Consider the following 20,125-nt stretch of genomic DNA (forward strand, 5'->3'; position numbering starts at 1 on the left):
ACCCGGGATCGCGTAGTCCACGGCGGCATTGAGTCTCAACAGAGGAGTGTCGGCGACCGTGTTTTAGTACTGGTGGAAATCGACGTGAGAACAGCTCGTATTTTTTTCCTGTCGTGAAGAAGATGAACAGTGAACACTGTTCATCAATTGAATCGATTAACCAATCGATTTAATTGAATTGAATCGATTGGAGTTTCATTTCAATCGATTCAAAATCGCACATAGTTCTTTGATTGATTCATGGATCGATTGAAAAGAAATTCAAAAACGTGAATAGTGCAGTTTTTGACGAAGCACAGTGAATCAAAGTTACATTTTTTTTTTCCTTGCATGCGAAAAAAAATGTGAACAGTTGTTAAAATTTAATTAATAATACATTTTTTTCTTGCATGCGGAAAAAAAATGTGAACTTTTGTTAAAATTTAATTAAATATATTTATTAATTAATTAAATACATAATGAAATGTATTATTAATTAATAAATAAATATTTAATTAATTTATAGTTTAATTTACTGAAAATGGAACCATACCAACTTGTCCGATCAAAGCCAGGTCTGGTTTAAATTATTAATTGATTTAAGCAGACCAGATTGATTTAATGATACCTAGATCTGGTTCAAATTATTTGTTGGTTTAACCAGTTCGGTTTAGTATTGAATCAATTGGGGTGATCTAGATTACAGAAGTTGGGTTGATCAAATATGATCAGATTAGTTCTGTTGTGTCAGATTTGATAATAAAGATTAGATTTGTTCTAATGAGTCAGACTTAATCCAATGGGCAATTGGATGAATCAAATGGACCTAAGTTTGATAAATAAGTCTGAGATTGACTCAAATGAGCTTAAATAATAACAGAACATAGGTCAGAAATCCCTGTCCAATTAGATTAGTTCTAATGAGGATGATAGACTAAGCTTAAGAATCGGATTCATGATCGACCAATCTAATGTGTCAGTCACATGAAACTGCCCAAAATAAGGAAATTTGTTTTTCTTAATTGTTTATGTATTCTGTATATTTTGTTCTATATGTGGGAATTGAATATGACCCGTTTTTGTTATTAGTCTGTCGATTTTATACTGACATCATGATTTTCAATTCTAGATACAAAGAATGATATACATGATGACTGGTCGCTATGAACGACAACATGAACTATGGGAGGAGATCAAGAAGCTGGAATATGACCCGGATCACTGAGTCGGTAGGCTTATTGGTCGGCTTGATTGGTTGTTCTGGAATCTTGAGCTAGGAGGGTATCAGTCCAGGACAAAGAAAGAAGATGAGTTTTGGTTTATTCATTATCGGAACATCGATGATTCTGATGGCAACATCTCATATTCAGATATGTGTGGATAGTTACTTCATTCGGAATGGGGTCCTGAAGAATCTGAAGATGATCCAGATCCCGAAGATATGGACCTCAAAGAATCTGAGGAGGATCTAGAAATGGATTCTGAAGATTTAGAGGAGGATCCAAATCCAGCAGAATCTGAAGATGATCTGGAAATGAACCTCGAAGAACTTGAAGAGGATCCAGAAATGGATCCTGAAGATTTTGAGGAGGATCCAGAGATGGATCCCGAAGAGGATCTAGAGATGGATCCCGAAGAATCAGAGGAAGATCATCAAGAGTGTGTAGAAGATCTAGAAATGGATTTGATGGATACATCTGAGGTTGATCCACCCATCATAGAGTCCGGGATAAACGGAATACAATTGGCCACTGCTCTAGCATTTATTCTAATGGAAGTAGTGCTAGCTTATCTATGTTACTAGTGTTCTGTTTACTGTCGTTATGTACGAACAGTGTTAGCTCATTTAGTTTATGAGTCATGTAATAATTTCTGTCGTTATATACGAACAGAATTATATAATGAAAAGTTATGTTATATGTTAACAAACTTGGAAATGATTAGTTCATTTCATGACATGATTAGTTCATGTGAATATGATTTGTCCATATATCCATATGATTAGTTCATATGAAAAATGATTAGTTCATTTTAATAATGATTCGTTCATTAGAGTGGATGTGTGTAATAAAATTGATCAATGTTGATTAGATTAGAACATACGAATGATGAGTGGAAACAAAGTTATCACTTGATTTTGTAAACTAATTATAATTTACATTAAGTCAATAATTAATTGTATATATATGAATTACACTGAAATAATAAATAATGTATTTATTATGTAGATTATGACAACTAAAAACATCATAGTTGAACTCAATAAGAGTGAGAAATTATATGGGGATAACTACAAAATCTGACACCTTAAGATACAATACGTTCTTGAGGAAACAAGAAGTTCTAGAAGCTATAAATCAAATCATGGAAGAACCAGTTGATGGTTCAACAGCACAGCACATACGTGACCTTGATGCCTATAAGGCATGGAAAGGGAAGGACTCCATTACTAAGGGAATATTGATTAGTTCAATGATGGATGACCTAGTATTTGAGTATGAGACATTACCATCGGCTCATGCTGTCTGGGTAGCCCTTAGAAAAAAGTACAGTGGAGTTAGTCTCAGTAAGCTTCGTCAGCTAACAATTAAGTTTGATAGCTATAAAAAATACTCGAATGCTACCATGGCCCAACATCTCAGGGAGATGAGTAATATGATTCGAGAGCTTAAGACTGTTGGTCATGCGTTGACCGATGAACAACAGGTTCAAGCAATCATCCGTTCCCTTCCTGATTCTTGGGAAACAATGAAACAGAATATGACCCACAATGAGAGTATCAAGACTTTCACCGATGTCTCACGCTATGTTGAACTTGAGGCGGAGAGGATTGAATCCGCAAGGATTCCTGGTCAAGCTTTTGTAGCTGAAGGTTCTGGTTCCAAGAATAAGAAAAGATGGTTTAAGAAATGAAAGGGAAAAGGAAAGGAGGCTATTGCTGTTGTTGTTAAAATCAAATTAAGAAGAAAGGAAAGAGATATGGACAAAGACCTATGAGTAAGTTGACATGCTTCAACTGTGACAAGAAGAGTCATTTTGCTCGGGATTGTATTGAGCCTAAAAAGATAGATCCATTGTTATCTTCTTTCCACGAGCAATATGTTATAAGTACAGTGTTGTTAGCTGATTCGTATCATTTGTGGATTGTGGATTCAGGAGTAACGAACCACGTAGCACGTGATCGAGCTACATATGTGGAGTACCGTCGGGTACCAGCTAGCAACAAGTGGATATATATGTAGGAAATAATGCAAGAATTGAAGTCAAAGGAATTGGCACTTGCAAGCTCAACCTACGTGGTGGACGCACCTTATTTCTACATGATGTCCTGTATGCTCCTGAGATTCGACGGAATCTGGTTTCCATCATTTGTCTTCTTGATTTAGGTTACAATGTAAATTTTTATAGCCATTGTATGGAACTTCGAATTAACTCTGTGCTAATTGGGTATGATTATGTAACAAATGGTTTTATGATTTTTGATGTAGAGCCAAATAATAATAATGGTTGTTTTTCAAACATTGCTCTTACTAGTAATGCTGATGTTAATGATGAAATTTGTCATGCTAGGCTAGGACATATATGACAAGAACGAATAAATAGATTAGCTAAGGAGGGTCTTTTAGGCACTCATGCTAAAATTAACTTATCTATATATGAGTATTGTATTGCTGAAAAGACGACTAGGAAACCATTTGGTAAGGCTATTAGGGTTGAATCACCATTGCAATTAATTCATTCGGATATTTGTGGTCCAATGAATATGAAGGCTATAAATGGGAGTTCTTATTTCATTACATTTATTGATGACTTCACACGTTTTGGTTATGTATATTTGATTTCTCATAAATCTTAAGCATTGGATTGCTTTATTCGTTACTTGAACGAAGTTGAGAATCAATTGGAACGTAAGGTTAAAACCTTGCGCACTGACCGTGAAGGTGAATATTTGTCTGATCAGTTCAAGATAATGTGTAATGAGAAAGGGATTATTAGACAACTAACTATTCCTGGAACTCCACAGCAAAATGGGATTGCTGAAAGAAGAAATAAGACTCTTCTTGAAATGGTTAGGTCTATGCTGGTGCAACCTAATTTGCCAATCTCCTATTGGGGAGATACATTATCAGTTGCGATCTATATACTTAACAAAGTGCCTTCAAAGTCAGTTCTATCTACCCCACATGAACATTGGACATGCAGAAAGCCGGATTTAAGTAATCTAAGACCTTGGGGGTCATCTGCCTATGTTTATGATAAGACTAACGAACATGAAAAATTAGGACCCAGAGGTAAGAAGTGTTGGTGTGGTTAGCACTAACGATTTAACCCAGGTTTTGATAAATGACAAATCAGGTTAAGTTAGTTTGTTGTTGTCTGACAATTTGATCAAGTGTGCAGGAGAAGTCCAAACAGGTCGACGGGTTGACCGGATGTCTGGCACGAAGCCCAGCTAGGTCGACGGGCTGACCGGATAGCTTGCACGAAGTCCAAGCGGGTCGACGGGCTGACCGGACGCTTAGGCACGAAGTCCAGCTAGGTCGACGGGCTGACCGGATAGCTGGCAAGAAGTCCAGACGGGTCGACGGGCTGACTGGACGTCTGGCAGGTAAGTGAGGTAAGTCACTGGAGGGGAGTGACTGCGAGGACGCGTTCCCGGGAAGGAAACATTAGGCGTCGATCCGACTTAGATCCATTTCAGATATCTATGTCGAGATCGTGACTAGATTCCGGTCTCGGAAAGACGGAATCTAAGTCATACTCTTTTCTATTACATTGTTGAACTTTAACTGTGCTAACAAACTGTTTTACAGGATATATATTTGCCTCGGACTAACTCTATTTTACAGGAAAAGGAGTTCCTGGAAATAGGAGGTCCGGGCGCCCGGAGGTCCAGGCGCCCGGAAGGGATCCGGGCGCCCGGAAGGGATCCGGGCGCCCGGAGGTAAGTTTTATCCAAACTTGCGCGTCGCCACGTGGAGCTTGTTGGTTGGATCTGCCACATCCCACCAGGGCGCCCGGAAGGGATCCGGGGTACCCCGAGCCTCATATAAAAGAAGGGTCAGAGGGGAGCTTCAGAACAACAAAAAGAAAGTCTTCTACTGCTTGCTCTACTGCTCTGCGCTCCAGCGACGCTCCGACAATACGCTTCTTTCCTCTTCTTTAATCCTTGTCGATATTTTCTTTATTTTGCTAAGCATTCCTGTACTTTAAATTGTAATCATCTTTTCGAACTGCTAGTGATTGCCCAACGAAAGTACTCACGGAGTACGGGCCTTCGAGTAGGAGTCGACACAGGCTCCGAACGAAGTAAAAAACACCGTGTTCAGTTTGTCTAAGTTTTTTATTATTCCGCTGCGCTTAACTCTTATTAACGCTGTTTTTCGAATCGATATTCACCCCCCCCTCTATCGACATTTCACGATCCAACAAGTGGTATCAGAGCAGGTACCTCTCTGATTTGGTGCAACCGCCAATCAGACAGGGGGTGAAAATATTTTTTTTTTTTGCTTTACGCTTAATTCTAAGTTGATTTTATTATTAATTTAGGAATTTTTTTCTTCTCGTTGCAATTAAATCTAAATTGGTGCAACACCAATTTAGATACAGCTATTATTTTTTCCCGCACTACTAATCCAAGACTAAGTCTTGGAATATTTTTCCGTTGTTCACTTGTGTGCAGAATGTCTCAACTAGAAGGCTTCAGCACAGTACGTCCTCCCCTATTCAACGGGGATGATTTCTCGTACTGGAAAAAAAGAATGGAGGTGTACCTAAAGACAGACTACGATCAATGGTTCAGCGTCATAAAGGCCTACCGAGCTCCAACCGACAACTCCGGAAATCCACTAGACACGGAACAGTGGACTCTAGACATGAGGAAAAAGGCGTCGACAGAAAACAAAGCAATCAATACGCTACACTGCGGCCTAACACGAGAAGAGCTGAACCGGGTCGGACCGCATCAGAATGCTAAAGAATTGTGGGACAAATTGATCGAGCTGCACGAAGGAACGAGCGACGCAAAGGTAACAAAAAGAGATTTATTTTTAAATAAAATATTTAATATAAAAATGCGAGAAGGGGAAACGGCAAGTCAACTGCACGTAAGAATCAAGGACATCCTCAACGGACTCCATGCGATAGGCCATCAGATGGAAAATAGAGATTTAATACGGTACGCACTAAATGCCTTTCCTCGTAATAGCTTGTGGGCATCAATCGTAGATGCATACAAAATTTCGAAAAATCTATCTAAGTTAAAATTAGACGAGCTTTTCTGTGAGTTAGAATTACATGAACAAACTAATGCTGGAGCCGAGAAAGGTATTGCTTTATTTACAGGACCATCCAAAGAAAAGAAGAGCAAGTCTGAATCTGAAGAGGATTCCGGTCAAGATTCAGAAGACGAAAAATACCTGGTGAACTTGGTTAGAAAAATATTCACTAGGAGAAAAAAGAACTTCAGCAAAAAGGACCTTCAAAAGATCAGTACTCCCACGGAACAAAAGAATGTGACTTGCTACGGATGCAACAAAAAGGGGCACTACAAGAGCGAATGTCCAAGACTGAAGTTCGACAAACCGAAGTCAACCAAAAAGAAGACCCTCAAAGCAACGTGGGATGACTCCTCGGATGAATCGGAGGTAGAAGAGCAGAAACACCAGAGCCACCTCGCGTTGATGGCCCGCGAAGCTGAAACGGATGACGAGTCAGGAGATGAATCGGAAGACGGGTCCGAACCCGAATTAAGCCACGAGTCCGTACTCGTTTCCGAAGGCCCGGATGAGGTATATTTTAATTTAAATAAAAAATTCTTTAAAATTATTTCTTGCTTAAATAGTAAGTTGATTAAAATAGAAAATGAAAACAAATCACTCCTTGAGGAAAATCAAGACCTCAAGGAACAAGTAAAAAATTCAAATTCAACTCAAGATCTAATACTTGAAGAGAATTCATCATTAAAATCAGAAATTAATAACTTAAAAGAAATACTAGAAAAATTCACTACAAGATCAAAAAATCTAGACTTAATCCTGAACAATCAAAAAGCATATTATAATAAAACCGGACTTGGATACAAGTCGAACTCAAATAAAACCTTTAAGTCATTAATAACCCAATACAAATCAACTAATCAAGCTTGGGTTCCGAAAGCGTGTTTGACCACGCAAGTAGGAATTAATCAATATTACATACCTAAAGAAAAAAAATATTTTATAAACTCGAACAAACCAAATCAAAAACCAAAATACAAATCAAAGAAATCAAAGAAATCAAAATTTAAACGTATTAAAACTCAACAAAATATAAATTATCACCAAGTTAATTTTAACTATAAAAGAAATCGACACAAACCTAAAACGAAAATTTAAATTAAAAGTCAATAATTCAGGGGGAGACTCCAGAATAGCTGGCACCTCCAAAACTAACTTACCCGACAGGGTAACCTAAACAAACTAACCCGGCAGGGTAATTAGAATTAGTTAAAAAGAGACCAAGTTTAACTTGAATCATGGTACTGGTGAAGTTTTGGATAATAGTACGTTAGGGAAACTTGGGCATCGCATGTCTAGAAAGATATTGTTTCGATCTGGTGCATTTGGCCAAATGGAACTGACCGAAACTACCCTTAAATGGATCCTAACTAGTTAGACCAAGATTTAGTACTAAGCTCCATGGATAGGACTATTCGAAAAACCTCGAAAGGTTGGTTACTTCTAATGACGTCCACGTGACTCACCAAGCTTAGAAGTTTATCCGAAGAATGCCTATTTGTAGAGACCAAAGCTAAACCTGAATCTAACATAAGTTAAACCAAACTCCTTAATCCAACCCATCTCACAAAATTATAGGATTCCCTGATTGAAAACTTAAATCGGGTGAGATGACTAAGGATTAAAATTAAATTTCAAATTTCAAATTAAATTTAAAATTTCAAATTGAAATTAAATTTTTTAATTTCAAATTAAATTTTGAATTTCAAATTTAAATTAAATTTCGAATTTATTTTAAAATCAAATTAACTTTAAAAATTAAACTAACTTTAAAAACTATTTTAAATTATTTTAACTTTAAAATTAAATTAACTTTAAAAACTATTTTAAAAATTAAACTTTTTAAATTATTTTACTTTAAATTATTTTAAAATCAAATTAACTTTAAAAATTATTTTAAATTAAACTAACTTAAAAAAAACTATTTTAAATTATTATTTTAACTTTAAAATTATTTTAAAATTAAATTAACTTTAAAAAAACTATTTTAAATTATTATTTTAACTTTAAAAATTATTTTAAAATTAAATTAACTTTAAAAACTATTTTTTATTAAATTAACTTTAGAAATTATTTTAAATTAATTAAAATGGTTTTTTTAATTGAATCAAGTTAAAATTTGAATTAAGTCAATTAAATTAGTTAAATTTTGAATTAATCAAACTTCAATTAAAAAAAAATTAAAAAAAATATTGTAAATTAACTTTAAAATAAAAGACTAACCTTAATTTCTACTCATTGTAGGAAACCAAGTGGATTTTGGACAGTGGTTGCTCCAAACACATGACTGGAGATCACACCAAGTTCACTCAACTCACTTACAAAAGCTTAGGAATAGTTGTCTTTGGAAACAACGGCAAACTCAAGGTAATCGGAATAGGTAATATTGAATTAAAAATAGATTTCATAATTACAAATGTTCTACTTGTCAAGAATTTTAAATACAATCTCCTGAGTATAAGTCAATTGTGTGATACTAGGTATAAGGTTAAATTTCTATCCACGGAGTGTTTAATCAAACATCTAGATAATCCTACTATAAGTCTAAAAGGTTTTAGAAAAGACAACATCTATGCTATCAACTTAACCACCTCTTCAATTAAGTGTTATTTAACACAAAAAGAAGAAACTTGGTTATGACATAGGAGAATGTCTCACACCAACTTTAGAAATATAAGTAAATTAAATGGACTAGTGAGAGGCTTACCGAAATTACCTAACCTAGATTCAACCATATGTAATGCTTGTCAACAAAGTAAACCAACCAATCAGCCACAAACCAACTCGATATTAGAACTTCTACATTTAGATCTTTTTGACTCCCATGGAGTCAAATCCATAAATGGAAACTTATACTGCTTAGTAATAATAGATGATATTCTAGGTTTACTTGGGTTAAATTCTTAAAACATAAAGACGAAACTTTTGAAATCTTTACAAACTTTTGCAAACAAATTGAAAACGAAAAAGATATTAAAATTAAAAGAATTAGGAGTGACAACGGAGGAGAATTTAAAACTCATAATTTTAACAAGTTCTGTCTTGAGAATGACTACCATCACGAATTTTCGTGCCCTAAAACCCCCCAACAAAATAGAATTGTAGAAAGAAAAAATAGAACTTTATTAGAAGCCTCTAGAACTATGTTAAATGAATATAACTTACCTAAATATTTTTGGGCAGAAGCTGTTAGTACAGCCTGCTATGTGCAAAACAGAACAACATTAAATAAAAGACATAATAAAACTTTCTTTGAAATATTTTATAACAAACAACCCAACATAAAATACTTTAAAGTATTTGGGTGTCCAGCCTACATCTTAAATACTAGAGAACACTTAGGAAAATTTACCTTTAAAGTAGAAAATGAAATTTTTGTAGGATATTCTCTAAACAGTAGGGGTTACAGAATATATAATAAAATTACATTAAAAATCGAGGAAACTGTTGGGGATCGGACGGCCGGCTTGAAGGGGGGTTGGATAGACGGCGCCCCCAAATCGTTGCTTCCTACGTATTCGTTAGCACAGCGGAATACAAAGAATACAAATACGAATACTAAAGCTAATCTAAAGACAAGGAAAGAACAAGCAAACCAATGACACGTTCGTTTAACGTGGTTCGGAGATTAGGGCTCCTACTCCACGGCTGTCCGTAAGGTGGACGATCCCGATCCTTCGGTGGATTACTCCCCGGCAAACTCCGGCTAGCACAATCCTCCTTGTCGGTGGAGAAACCTCGCCACAACTCGATCAAGAACACTTGGATTGCTAGGGCACTAGTTGACTACTAATTAGAGGTTACCCACCACTAATTTCGTCAACTCAAACCAAGCTCCCAAGCTTTGGTTTTATAGGCCACGGGTTGGAAAACCCCGCCTACCAGTCGACTGCTAAAACATCATCCCTCTGTGGAAATTCGACCGTTACATCCCAACGGCCGATTTCACACATTCTTCACGCCACCGATCGCTCAGTCGATCGCACCGATCGCCAAAACATGCAATGATCACATAAGATCGCTACAAGAAGCGCACAAGAACGCTTACAAGATCGCACAAAGAAACCCTAAAATCTAGGATTTTACCCGAGTACAATCTCTCGTGCACCCTCACCCTTATGACTCACTTGATTCTTCCTTGCAGCTTTGACCTTTGCCTTCAAGCCTACTTCCTTTGGCTCTCGCCCTCGGATGCATTCAAGCCCGCGGCTCGACTCCAATGCCATCCTTCGCGTATGCCTCAAGTCGCTTCCCTCGGCCCTCGCCTTGTCCACGGTCCCTGATGCTCCATCCTTCACCGACCCAGCCATCAACTCGAGTCATATGTGTATCCCGCAAACCCGCACAACTCAAATACACATATCAAATACAGGAACCTAACTTAAACCCTTTGCCCAAACACCAAAACACATGGTCCCGCGGACCATCGGGATTGCTCCAACAATCTCCCCCTTTTTGATGTTTGGCAATACGTTTAAGTTAGGGAAAACATATAGCAAATAAACATGCTAAAACAAATGGACTTACGTTGCCAAGGCTACACACTTGGACTTACACCGTCGAATGGACTTACGTTGCCAAGGCTACACACTTGGACTTACACTACCGAATGGACTTACGTTGCCAAGGTTACACACTTGGGCTTACAACGCCGAATGGACTTACGATGCCAAGGCTACACACTTGGACTTACAACGCCAAATGGACTTACGATGCCAAGGCTACACACTGCGACTCACAACGCCAATGGACTTACGTTGCCAAAGCTACAAACAATGCACAGGGCTTTTTAAGAACCTATCCCAAGGCTCCCCTACACCTAAGCTCCCATTGAGCTAGGATTTTCCACATAAGGCTTTTGAAGGACCTATCCCAAGGCTCCCCTTTTACCTAAGCTCTCCATTGAGCTAGGATTTTTACAACGGGCTTTTTAAGAACCTATCCCAAGGCTCCCCTACACAAAGGTACTTAGGTTTTCCTAACTAAACTTTACTTCTCCCCCTTTGCCTAACATCCAAAAAGTTCTCCAACAATATCCCAATTATTGAAAACTTGTCATCCAAATGACCCTAAACTCATGTATGTATCACCCATGGATCCCATACATCTATATGAGCTGACCGGTCAAAATCTAGTGTTGAAAACACTTTCAGGTGGTATCAGTCGACTGCCCCCATGAAAACGAGCTTACAGAGACATTCTGTGCTCGTGAACAGTGTTACCAGTCGACTGGTAACTGTACCAGTCGACTGGTACACTATTCATGAAAAAATCAGCCTTTTCTGGCCAACTTCAGAAATGCGCCAGAAATTTCACAGACCTCCAAAAATTCTCAAATTTTGTGGAGAGGTCTATTATATCAATATCTACTTGGGAAAAATATATAAAATATATCTATCACCAATCCCAAGATTGACACAAAACATAAAACTAGCTAAAAAGTTCAATTGAACCTTGACCTAAAGTCCTAGTTTTGGCTTCCTCTTGATGTATTTGCCCATACCAACCCACAATGCATCCCTAGCATTGGTTTATATGGAATCTATACTTCCAAAACCAATTATCATGCAATATGACCCCAATTGTCATATTTCTTGCATGAAACATAAACCATGTGTGCCAATTCCCTAGGTTTGAGACTCAAGTCCGTCTCTAAACCACTTGGCACACTCCATGGCTCCTCTAGACCCCCAAGTAGAACCCACCTGAGATCCATTGGCCATGGGTCCCAATTTGACTCTTGTAGCTCCCCCTAGAGCTCTTTACCTTAGTCACCTCCATAGGTGACTCATCTATTGTGACCAAACCACAATGATGTCCCTTAGAAGATCTCCTTATCTTCTTGACCTTAGACACATCATCCTTGCCATAATCATATGCAACCCTAGCATATTTCTTTTCATTGGCCTTGGACGACACTCCCTTGCACTTATCATGTGCCACCCTAGCACATGGTCTCCTTTTGACCTTGGAGGGACTAGATTGGTATCCCAAACCCGATCTATCATTGTTGGGTTTTTGACTACCCAACACCATGTTTAATCCCTTAGATCCAATAGTGAATCTCTTAAGGAATTGTTCCAAACCATCAAGCTTTGCCTTCAAAGCTTGGTTCTCCCTTTCTAGGTTCCTAAACCTAGAGTCAACATGTCCACCTTGGACATTCCTAGACCTACCCTTTCTAGGCATATGTCTCCCCTTCTTGGGATTAATGCCTTGGTTCTCTATTACCTTCTTCTCCTTAGGTAATGAGAATTTAACTTGCCTAGGTCTACCATTCCTAGGTTTTTCATGAATTGGCCTCCTAGGGTTTTGATCTACATTAACCCTATTCCTATCATGATATCTAAATCCAAAATTTTTCATTGCTACATAATGATAATCATTATTTCTCCTAGCATGCATGGGAACATAAGAATTTGAATTTGAATTACACTTCAAATTAGGGTATACCTCCCTTACCCTTGAAGCTCCCCCTTGACTTGAGCTCCTCTTCTTCTTCTCCCACTTCTTTAAATGCGCTAGCTTCTTGATCTCTCCCTTCTTGGGGCATTTTGTGTGGTAGTGGCCCTTCTCTCCACACGTGAAGCATATAATGCGCATTTTCCTTCTTTGGGCTTCTTCATTCCTACAACCCTTGTTAGTGTCTAAAATAACTTGATTGGGTTTAGGAGTTACCTTCTTCTTACCCAATGGACACCTACTCTTGTAGTGTCCCTTCTCATTGCACCCGAAGCACACAATGTGAATTTTTGAATTTGCTTCGGTGGAGGTGCTCACTAGGTTGACTTCTTCCAAAATTTCTTCTTCATTCATCTTGGACTCTTCTTCAACCCTTGAGGATGTTGATGATGCCTCATCTTCCTTCTCCTCCTCGGATGTTGAGTGTGACTCAACTTCCGTTTGCTCCTCCTCAACTTGAGCAATTAAACCCATCTCCTTGGGTTCCTCTTCTTCTTGTGTAGGTTTAGGTTCTTCCCGTAGAACCATCTTCAATTTGCTCCACAAATCATGGGCGTTCTTATATTCACCTACACCACTTATCATGTTAGAAGGCAAAATTTCAATCAAGATTGATATTACCTTTGAATTTGCCTCCGATCGTGTGGTTTGCTCTTCCGTCCAACGTTGTGGTTGGAGTCTTTTTCCTTTCTTGTCTTTCGGGACTTCAAACGGTTCTTTGACCACCATCATGGTGTCCCAATCCGTGTTGAAGAAAACCTCCATCCTCATCATCCAATACGTGATGTCCCCAAGGCTTCCTCCTTCAAATTTTGGAGGGACAATAAACCCGGCCATCTTGTGCTTCCTTGGCGGTTAGTCCAACGGAGAGCGTCCTCGCTCTGATACCACTTGTTGGGGATCTGGCGGCCGGCTTGAAGGGGGGCCCAAATCGTTGCTTCCTACGTATTCGTTAGCACAGCGGAATACAAAGAATACAAATACGAATACTAAAGCTAATCTAAAGACAAGGAAAGAACAAGCAAACCAATGACACGTTCGTTTAACGTGGTTCGGAGATTAGGGCTCCTACTCCACGGCTGTCCGTAAGGTGGACGATCCCGATCCTTCGGTGGATTACTCCCCGGCAAACTCCGGCTAGCACAATCCTCCTTGTCGGTGGAGAAACCTCGCCACAACTCGATCAAGAACACTTGGATTGCTAGGGCACTAGTTGACTACTAATTAGAGGTTACCCACCACTAATTTCGTCAACTCAAACCAAGCTCCCAAGCTTTGGTTTTATAGGCCACGGGTTAGAAAACCCGCCTACCGATCGCTAAAACATGCGATCGCCCTGGAAATCGCTACATCCCAACGCTCGATTTCACGCCACGATCGCGACCGCCAAAACATGCAATGATCACATAAGATCGCGCTACAAGAACGCTTACAAGATCGCTCACAAGAAACCCTAAAATCTAGGATTTTACCCGAGTACAATCTCTCGGCACTACCCTCACCCTTATGACTCACTTGATTCTTCCTTTGCATTGACCTTTTGCCTTCAAGCCTACTTCCTTTGGCTCTCCTCGGATGCATTCAAGCCCGCTGCTCGTCCCCAATGCCATCCTTCGCGTATGCCTCTTGTCCTTATCGCCTTGTCCACGGTCCCTCGGATGCTCCATCCTTCACCGGACCCGAAGCCATCAACCTGAGTCATATGTGTATCCTGCAAACCTGCACAACTCAAATACACATATCAAATACAAGGGTGAACCTAACTTAAACCCTTTGCCCAAACACCAAAACACATGGTCCCGCGGACCATTGGGATTGCTCCAACAGAAACCACAAACGTAAAATTTGAAGAAACTCAAGGATAAAATCAACTTCAACCTATTGAAAATAGTAATTCTGAAGAAACCAATCAACCCCCAGATCATGAAGAAGATGAACACAATCAAGAAAATCAACCTCCAAGAACTATAAGAATCAACCCTAACCATCCAACTGATCAAATAATTGGTGACCCAGACCTAAGGATTCAGACCATATCTTCCTTTAGGAACCTAAGTCAAATTTCCCTGATTTCAAAAATTGAACCCAACACTATAGTCGAATCCCTACTTGATCCATATTGGATCATCGCTATACAAGAGGAACTAGCTCAATTTGAGCATAATGAAGTTTGGGATCTAGTACCACCACCTAAAGATAAAAAAATAATAGAAACAAAATGGGTATTTAAAAATAAATTAAGTGAATCTGGGGAAATTACTAGGAATAAAGCTAGGCTAGTTGCCAAGGGGTTCAGTCAAGTTGAAGGACTTGATTACGATGAAACCTATGCCCCAGTAGCCAGATTAGAATCCATTAGAATGTTACTAAGTTATGCAGCCCATAAGGGATTCAAACTATATCAAATGGATGTTAAGTCAGCCTTTCTCAATGGACTGATAAAAGAAGAAGTTTATGTAGGTCAGCCTCCTAGATTTGAAAATCTAGAACATCCTGATTGTGTCTTTAAATTAAAGAAAGCATTATATAGACTTAAACAAGCACCCAGGGCATGGTATGAAAGGCTAACATCTTACTTAACATCCAAAGGATTCAACCAAGGTCAAATTGACCCAACCTTGTTTGTTAAATTACTAAATAATGACATATTTATAGCACAAATATATGTAGATGATATAATATTTGGGTCAACTAACTCAGACTTTTTAGAAGAATTTATCAACCTAATGGAACAAGAATTTGAAATGAGTTTAGTAGGAAAGTTGACATATTTTCTAGGATTACAAATTAAACAAACAAATGAAGAAAATTACATTTGTCAACAAAATACACTAAAGAATTACTTAAAAAATTCGGAATGGAAAATACAAAAGAAATAAAAACACCCATGGCAGTAAACACAATCATAGACAATGACCTAAATGGAAAACCAGTGGATCTAAAGTATTATAGAAGTGCAATAGGTAGTCTACTTTACTTAACTGCAAGCCGACCTGATATCTTATTTGCAGTTAGTATGTGTGCTAGATACCAAACATGTGCTAAAGAGTCCCATTTGACTCAAGTCAAAAGGATTTTTAGATATCTTAAGGGTACAACAAACGTAGGAATTTGGTATCCTAGGACCAATGACTTTGAATTAATAGGATATTCTGATTCAGATTATGTTGGATGCAAATTAGACCGCAAAAGCACAAGTGGTGGATGCCAACTACTAGGCCCATCACTTGTTAGCTGGTTCAGTAGAAAGCAACATTGTGTTGCACTATCTACAACTGAGTCATAGGAGAATGTGTAGCCCAATTATTATGGATGATGCACACTTTAAAAGATTTCAACTTAAAAATCACAAATGTCAAAGTTTTAATTGACAATATTAGCTCAATAAATTTAACAAAAAATCCAGTGCATCATTCAAGAACCAAATACATTGAAATCAGACACCACTTTATCAGGGATCATGTTACTAAGGGTGACATTGAACTCAAATACGTTGAGTCCAAGTCAAACTTAGCTGACATATTCACTAAACCACTCCCTGAAAGTGAATTTAGCAATTTGCGTAGAAAACTAGGAATGTGCTTAATAGACTAGGAGTTTCAAATTTCAAAAATATTTTTTTAAAAAAAAATGGTTATTCTCAACTTATAGGTTAAAACATATTTCGCTTTCAAAACTTTCCTATTTTTAGATTTTTAAATATATTTTTAGCCTTAGACTAGTTCAAAATCCTTAGAAAGCATGTACCCATAGGACTAGTTTTGAGCATCTCACCAAAACCCTAGGCTTACCTTACTTGTGTTTGACAAACATAGAAAGGGGTGAGATGTATAGGCCACTTGCCTAAGACTTAAGATGCTTATTTCAGTGCATCAATATAAGTCTGGGCGTTAAATACAAAATATACATTAATCAAGTTTTAGTTAAACTTAACTTGACTAACCAAGTGAAAGCTGCTATCTTCTGATAAGTCAGTCAGTAACAAACTGGTTAGACATTTGATTTAATGTCAGGTTCAGGGGGAGAAATAAAACTACTTCGGTTTTTCAAACTTAATTTTGAAAACCAAACTTTTCAAGTATGTTAAACCATGTTTTTAAAACTAGTACTCGTGAACTTTGAAAATTTGATTCTGAAAAAAGAATTTTACAAAATTATTTTGAAAACTCCTTTGTTTTAAAACTTACTCTACTTTGAATATTTTTAGCAAATACTTTCAAAATTTTATGTCAAGTTCAAGGGGAGGAATTAATTAAAATTTTCCCTTTATTTAAAAATATTTTAAATTTGTGTTAGAAAAATGTTTTCTTAAAAATTTCTTAAACCTAGTTTTGAAAAACTAAGCTGTTTTACTTTTTATTGAAAATTGATTAGACTTAGTTTTTGAAAATTGAATTTAAAACTCTAGTTCTTAAAATTTGATTTTACTTAATTTGAAAGTAAAATTTTACAAAAAATAGTTTTGCTTTGTTATTTGATTTTGAAAACTTATGTTTGAAAACTTGAATTTTTAACTTTGACCTTAAAAACTATACTTGAAAAATTAGCTATCTTTCAAAATTACAAAGTTATAAATCAGTTATGTTTCAAGACTTAGTTTTTTTTAAGATTTAAGAAATAAAAGCAAAATAATCTATGTTTTAAACTCTCCCAGATTAACTTGACATTATTTCTTACTTTGTCTGAAATCTATGTGTATGCTTACTTAATCCATGCTTATTTTTGATGAATGCCAAAGGGGGAGGGTTAGGTGGTTAAGTTAGCTAAACCAATTTGAAAATACAAACTAACTTTAAAACCACATAAATGCATGTTGTTTCTTGCATATGTTTTCACTAACTTAACCAGATTGTCATTCCATCAAAAAGAGGGAGATTGTTGGTGTGGTTAGCACTAACGATTTAACCCAGGTTTTGATGAATGACAAATCAGGTTAAGTTAGTTTGTTGTTGTTTGACACTTTGATCAAGTGTGCAGGAGAAGTCCAGACAGGTCGACGGGCTAACCGGATGTATGGCATGAAGCCCAGCTAGGTCGACGGGCTGACCGGATAGCTGGCACGAAGTCCAAGCGAGTCGACGGGCTGACCGGACACTTAGGCACGAAGTCCAGCTAGGTCGACGGGCTGACCGGATAGCTGGCAAGAAGTCCAAACGGATCGACGGGCTGAACGGACGTCTGGCAGGTAAGTGAGGTAAGTCACTGGAGGGGAGTGACTGCGAGGACGCGTTCCCGGGAAGGGAACATTAGGCGTCGATCCGACTTAGATCCATTTCGGATATCTATGTCGAGATCGTGACTAGATTCCGGTCTCGGAAAGACGGAATCTAAGTCATACTCTTTTCTATTACATTGTTGAACTTTAACTGTGCTAACAAACTGTTTTACAGGATATATATTTGTCTCGGACTAACTCTATTTTACAGGAAAAGGAGTTCCTGGAAATAGGAGGTCCGGGCGCCCGGAAGGGATCCGGGCGCCCGAAGGTAAGTTTTATCCAAACTTGCACGTCGCCACGTGGAGCTTGCTGGTTGGACCTGCCACGTCCCACCAGGGCGCCCGGAAGAGATCTGGGGCGCCCCGAGCCTCATATAAAAGAAGGGTCAGAGGGGAGCTTCAGAACAACAAAAAGAAAGTCTTCTACTGCTTGCTCTACTGCTCTGCGCTCCAGCGACACTCCGACAATACGCTTCTTTCCTCTTCTTTAATCCTTTTCGGTATTTTCTTTATTTTGCTAAGCATTCCTGTACTTTAAATTGTAATCATCTTTTCGAACTGCTAGTGATTGTCCAACGAAAGTACTCACGGAGTACGAGCCTTCGAGTAGGAGTCGACACAGGCTCCGAACGAAGTAAAAAACACCGTGTTCAGTTTGTCTAAGTTTTTTATTATTCCGCTGCGCTTAACTCTTATTAACGTTGTTTTTCGAATCGATATTCACCCCCCTTCTATCGACGTTTCACGATCCAACAAGAAGTGTATCTTTATAAGGTATTCTGAGACTTCTAAGGGTTATGTTTTTATTGGTAAGCGACAAGATGGACCATCTCTTAAATAGAGTCAAGAGATGCTACTTTTCTTAAAACTGAGTTCCCAACACGAGGTGAAATTGATAAGATAATTCCTCTATATGAGATAAAGGAGGAGGATAATATTCCTTTATTAACAAATCAGAAGATGTCTGAATCTAGTCAGCCTAGTGGAAGTAATTTACCACTGAATGAGTCAGCTTCTCAACAGTCTAACCTTCGAAAAAGTAGTCGTCAGATTATTCCTCAGAGAAGGTTTGATATTGAGAATGAGGCATTGATGGTTCTCCCAATTGATGATAAGAAATCTCGAATAGTTGACGAAGCTTTGAGAAGCTCAGTTTGAAAAGAATGAAAAATTGCAATGGATGAAGAAATGGAGTCAATGAGAAAGAATCAAGTTTGAGATTTAGTCGATCTTCTTCCAGGCCAAACGACTATTGGGAATAATTGGATTCTCAAAGTAAAGAGGAAAGCAGATGGATTGATTAATCGATACAAAGCTCGATTAGTTGCAAAAGGATATACTCAAATGAAGGGTATTGACTTTGAAGAGACATTCTCCCCAGTTGTAAAGTTTGTGTCAATACGTGTCATCCTAGCTATAGTAGCACAATATGACATGGAATTACATCAGATGGATATGTTGCTGAATGGTAATCTTGACGAATAAATCTATATGGTACAACTAGAAGGTTATGTTGCTGAAGGCCAAGAAAAAAGAGTATGTAGACTTAGAAAGTCTATATATGGGCTAAAGCAAGCATCAAAACAATGGAACATAAGATTCCATAAAGTTATTTCGTCTTATAGTTTCGAAATGATCAATGAAGATCATTGTGTTTACCTAAGAAAGGAAAAAAAGAAAGTTTGTCATTTTATCATTATATGTTGATGATATGTTAATAGCTGGAAGCAACATAAAGTGTGTGATAGAAGTCAAAAGTTTATTTTCATCACAATTTGACATAATAGATATGGGAGAAGCAGAGTACATCTTAGGAGTGATGATCGTTAGAGACCGATCAAAAAGACTTTTGAGTTTGTCTCAAAAAACTTATATCACTAAGATGCTACAATACTTCCATATGTCAGATTGCAACATTGAACAGATGCCTATAGCAAAAGATATTGTTTTGAGCAGAAGTATGTATCCTAAGACTCCTAAGGAAATAGTCGAAATGAAGAAGAAACCATATGCCAGTGTTATTGGTAGTTTGATGTACACTATGTTGTATACTCATCCTGATATAAGCTATGCTATTGTCTTAGTTAGTCGTTTCCAGTCAAACCCAGGATCGAGACACTGGAAAGCGGTGAAAAGGATATTTAGATATCTCAAAGGAACAGCGGATTATTGCTTTTGCTTCCAAGGAT

Source organism: Zingiber officinale, chromosome 7B (assembly GCF_018446385.1).
Source record: "Zingiber officinale cultivar Zhangliang chromosome 7B, Zo_v1.1, whole genome shotgun sequence".
In the NCBI taxonomy this organism is placed as follows: domain Eukaryota; kingdom Viridiplantae; phylum Streptophyta; class Magnoliopsida; order Zingiberales; family Zingiberaceae; genus Zingiber; species Zingiber officinale.